Source organism: Anser cygnoides, chromosome Z (assembly GCF_040182565.1).
Source record: "Anser cygnoides isolate HZ-2024a breed goose chromosome Z, Taihu_goose_T2T_genome, whole genome shotgun sequence".
Classification (NCBI taxonomy): Eukaryota; Metazoa; Chordata; class Aves; order Anseriformes; family Anatidae; genus Anser; species Anser cygnoides.
The window spans coordinates 65,765,188-65,770,577 of NC_089912.1; the positions used below are offsets into that span (position 1 = coordinate 65,765,188).

At 40.7% G+C, this 5,390-nt stretch overlaps 1 long non-coding RNA gene across 1 annotated transcript; it reads left to right on the forward strand.

The window, feature by feature from the left end:
- Positions 1 to 186: 186 nt before the first annotated feature.
- LOC125180547 (uncharacterized) lies at positions 187 to 5,104 on the forward strand. The gene is made up of 3 exons (XR_007159166.2): positions 187 to 1,048; positions 2,507 to 2,622; positions 4,257 to 5,104. It is a non-coding gene; the product is annotated as an uncharacterized lncRNA (long non-coding RNA).
- Positions 5,105 to 5,390: the final 286 nt, after the last annotated feature.

Consider the following 5,390-nt stretch of genomic DNA (forward strand, 5'->3'; position numbering starts at 1 on the left):
CTGCCCCTTGCCTCTGCCTCTTCTTAGCGGCAGGTTTCCCCGCCTCGCCTTCAGGTTTCCACGCCTGCAGTAAGATTTCAGTCAGGTTAAGGCGTGCGGGGGTGCTATCCCTCGCGGCTCAGAGTTGGGTGGATAGCAAGGAATGCGAAAATCGACGCCAACTTTACATACACAAAAAAAAAAACTGGACGTGTTTTACAGGGCAGCTAACTCCATGCCAGTCGTTTGTCCCGGCCTTGTGAGGCTGCTATGGAGGGTCCCTGAGAGCTCAAACCCACACTCAAGGACATTAGTGGATGAGATGATAAAAACTCTTGTTTGTTTGTTTGTGTTTGTTTTTGTTTTCTTTTCTCCCACCAGATTTGCTGTTCAACTGGCCTGTCTGGTCCTGCTACAGCAGCTGTAACCTCTGCTGGAGAAACAGTGCCCACAGCTAGGATAGCAACATCTCAAACAGTTTATAATACCTTGTCAGGACCAGATTATCTGGTTGAGACAGGGCTGTAAAGTGCCCTGTAAAATGCCATTTACATGGCACCCACGTGAAGCCATCCATTAGCTCAGTGGTGCTGCAAAGGGAAGATCATGCACGTGAGGGCCATCAGCCCAGCCTTTGCACGTCAGGAGCATAGAGGAGCTTGAGCCAGGAATATCTCCTGTTTCATCATAGAATACAGAATCACAGAGTCCCAGAATGGTTCGGTTTGGAAGGAACCTTAAAGACCACCTTATTCCGACCCCCTGCCATGGGCAGGGACCCCTCCCACCAGCCCAGGCTGCCCACAGCCCCATCCAGCCTGGCCTTGAGCACTGCCAGGGATGGGGCAGCCACAGCTTCTCTGGGCAGCCTGTGCCAGGGCCTCAACACCCTCTGAGTGAAGAACTTCTTCCTAATGTCTAATTTAAATCTACCATCCTTTAGTTTCCCCTTGTCACTTCCCCTTGTCCTATCACTACACTACCCTACCTAGATTTCTTGTAGGCCTCTTTTAGGTACTGGAAGGAAGCTTTCTTGAAGTTTTCAGTGTTTCCCCTGCACAAAGCACAGGTACTTTTGTTTAGTTAAATTACACCGGATTTAGTAAAGCCTGTATTCATGTACAGTTGCTCTTTAAATTCAGCCTGCCTGAAAAACAGCCACATTTGACTAGAGGCAATGGTCATTTTATTTTTGTTTAGGCTGCTGACAGGAATGGACATCCATTCAGGAAAAGTGATGGAGCAGGCATCAGATTAACAGGGCTTTTCAAATTTATGTCCTGCTCCCAGTATCTCAGGTTATGGCAGCAAAGAGGCCCTTACAATCAATTTCATGTTTGTTTCATTTATTTCTGTAAATTAGTTGGACTACAAAAACATGTAAAGGCTGCAAATACAAATGCAGAATTTGTTTTAACTGCCATAGTTAGCAAACAGAATAGGTCTATTTCTAGAACACTCTTTATTTTTCAAGTAGACACCTGGTCCTATAATGCAGGCACTGATTGTATCCAATGTATGCTGCCATCCACAAGAAATGGTGGAGAGAAAAAAAAAATACGCATTTTTATTCAAATGAAGGTAGCTTGTTTCCTTTATTATCCATTTCCCTTAGAGACACTGTTCCATACACAGGTTTGTTTCCACAGTTACCATGATATTACTGGGACATTGCGTTTCTCTAAGTGATTTTCAGTTTCATTTGTCTCCTCTCAGCTTAGGGTCTTGGAGTTTGTGTTGAATAGGAACAGGCAATTTCACCTTTTTTCATTTCACCTGATATTGTTTAGGTTATCACATCCAAATAACACTATAAGCACAACCTGTGTAACCTCTGGATTTGGCTATGGTTTAACTGAGCAATCCATTTATTCTGGCTGTACACCTGCATTTTTGCTACCATCAATCATTCCAATGGATACTCTGTGGCAGAAACATTCAAGTCAGTACCTTATTAAATTATCTTAGTTTCAGGGAAGCAAGGGCACCACTTCATGAGCATTAATTTCACTTTGAAAAATTGGCTTTTAACAAATTAAGAAAGACATGGGTGTGGGAGAGAAAGAGAGATCCTAATTCACCAAGGGGTGAGGCTGATGATCTGAATCCAACAAACTCTCCCAAAGCAGTAAGTTGCCCAGCAGAAACTATGTGCTGAATACAAAGAGCTATCTCTTGACATAGGCTTGCAGTAAGAACAGTGCAATGCTGATATATGCAATACCATTTAATATGTTTCATTAATATGCAGCAGCGAATGGGTGGCTGTATAAATTCAGCGCTGCAGAGGTGTGGGAAGAGAGGTTGTTACGAGGTTAAAACCCCAGTCTGGGTGGCAGGGCAGGCAGTTCTGTTTCAGATCTTGCCCCGCTGCTTTTGTGGGCTTGATTAAATTACTTCAGTGAGTCACTATCCGCGTCATCCTTTGAAAAGTGTACATGTCCTATACTGAAGCTAGTGTATTCCACAGTCAGTGTTGAAAAAATGAAATAATGTATCATATGTTATATCAATTTTTCTGACACAGGTACAGGTACTTCTGTGATGCAAGATGGCTGCACTGCATGCCAGGTTTTTACATTTCATATCAGAGTTGTTGTTTACAATTACTCTAATTTTTCAGTCCATCGGAAAAACACTGAGGTAGGAATGTGAATTACAGCTCTATACAAAACCTAGATTCTCGTGGTTCTTTCCTTTCCTTTCTTTCTTTTTCTTTCTTTCTTTCTTTCTTTCTTTCTTTCTTTCTTTCTTTCTTTCTTTCTTTCTTTCTTTCTTTCCTTTGCAAGTATATTATGCACAATTTCATCCATTCTAATGCATGGTTTTAAGAGATACTACTAACAGTTCCATTTGTACTGGTTTCATTAAATGAAAAAGCAAGAAATGCAAAAGAATTGCTCACATCTGTTGCAATATTTCAAACCTTACTTGATAATTATCATTGCCTAAAAATGCAAGTAGTAGGTCACAACACAGAGTGACACTTCCCTTGTAAATTCAAACATATCTGCATTAATCTGAAGTTGAGAACTTTAAAGATTCACATGAAGTTTATGGTGGTATTTTTGTGTCCCAGATTTATCAAAGTTTTCAAGCACGGGTGCTTTATCCCCAAACCTGTGTTTATGCTTTGCCTGAATAGCAGCTGTTCTCCATTCATAATACTTCTCAATATTTACAAAGTAAATTTTCTCCACACTTCTGACCTCATATTACGTGTTGTTATGGCACACTGTCCCTCATACAGCATGCTTCTCAAATGCAGCAGCCTAATCTCTGCAATCTCAATAGGTTATTCAGCTGGGAGACAGAGCGTCTTTTTGCTTGCCTGTGTTTGCTTCCCCATGAGTGTGAACTGACACTTCCTTGCTTTCTGTTTTAAGAGTGCATCCCAACACACACACAAGCCCAAAAGTGAATCTATCTTGAGGTCAGTACATCCCTCTAAAGTAGCTGTGAATTCATACTGCCTGAAATTCTGTCTCTGTCTGAGAATATGAATTACAGACTTAGCTCACTCTCATCCACAGAAAGTAGTTGCATAAACTGCCTTGTGCTACTTCATTAAAATCAAATCTCCTAGAAAATACACTGTTTGTGAGTTGTCTAGTCCAGGGAGTCACTGAGGTGCAGACCTGGGTTTGCCACAATAAACAAGCTTTGCCATTAACTTTCACGGTGTAAGAAATTTGCCTCCTGTTACTCTGCTGAAATAGAACAAATTACTGACCTCTGTGACAGTGAGTCCTGTACTTTGGACCTTTACCCTTGTACCTGAAACAAAGTATTCATCTTTGAGTCGTACCTTATGATATTGCTGTGCTTTCTTGATTTAGATGAAGAAACTGGCAAACAGCTTTATATAACTAACCTTTATATTGGCTAAACTGTAGAAAATAAATATTTTCCCAGAGGTTTATTATTAACCACTGCTGAGGGGACTAGAAACTAGACCAGGGTTATTCCCAGGTTTTGATTGCCTGGATACTGAGCTTCAGCTCTCTGCTGGGCAACACTGCTTGGCAATCTTACCCTCACTTCTTTCCAATGGCACATTTCTGCTGAATAACATTGTCCACAACAATCATTACAGACAATTTTTCCAGCATGCGCTAGTGTGATAAGCCTTCGTTTTTATGAACTGTTTCCAGCACAGAGCCACGCTGTTGCCCATAAGCCACTAATTTGCACCTTAGCTATGGCCACGATTTACTTGTAACTTTTATTTATTTATAACTAAATCAGTTCCTCTTCATTTTTTGTCCCTTTGATAGTTTGAGAAAGCAAATGTGGACTTTTCTGAGGAGCATGTATTCTCAGAGGGAAGACAGCACTGATCTGCCTTGATGCACTACATGGAAGATTTCGTTTGAAACAATGGTACTTCCACTCTTTTGTAGTTTACAAGATGAAGAGCAGACAAATTAACTCTCCTCTGGAGTCCAGGGCTTTTCACAAGACAGGATAACACAAACTCAGAATTCCCATCTTCTGGCCTGAAGTTCCAGTCCTTGATGACATCCTTGACTCTCTTAGTACACTGTGAGAGCCTGGAGCATTTTTCTTTCAAATAATTGTTAAGATTGGTAAATGAAGCTCTTAGAAATGAAAAAGAAAAAAAAAGTTAAAGGTTGTTGCTGTGAATTAAGTTACATTGTTCTTTCTTAAGTATTAGTATGATCTGTATTGTATAATAACAGTGCTTCATTAAGTATACGTTGGATGGAATTACTGAATGAAGTTCTATATTCATCTTTGGCTATCACATTCTAGTATATAGCCCTCATCTTATTTAGCAAGCACTATATCATTGCTGCTGGATAAGGCAAAGAAGCAGCATATGTCTATATGAAGGGAAGAATGCATTGTGAGGCACGTTTACAAGAAACAGGAGCTAAGATATCAAAGATGATTTTAATGTGGGTATTACTATTCTTGGTGTTGTAACAATGCACTTCATTTAAAACACTGTTGGGTTTTTTGCTTTGTTTTTGTGGTGTGGTTTTTTTTATTGGTGAAATTTCTCTAGTCTGCTGGATTGTCTTCAGAAAAGCAGGATAAAACTCCATTTGTGCAATTTTTCAGCAGCTAATGCAAGAAATCTCTTTCCTGCACCACATGGGTTTTATTATTCTGTGAATGTGTTCATGGAGTATGCCCTGCCCTGTTTCAAATGCAGCTGCACAATGTTGAGGCTGTTCCACTGTCATCTTTACAGTTTTCATGCCAAAATCTATGAGCTGGATTTTATCAGCCCAGTGGTAGAGGAGAGGGATGAGGCCAGTTAAAATTTCCTCCCAGTTTCACAAGTCCAGCGTGGTCTCTTCTCACTCTTGTTACCACTCCTTTGTCAGCCTGCAAAGTGCATGAGGACCATGTACATGCTACTGATTCAAACAGCAACAGGA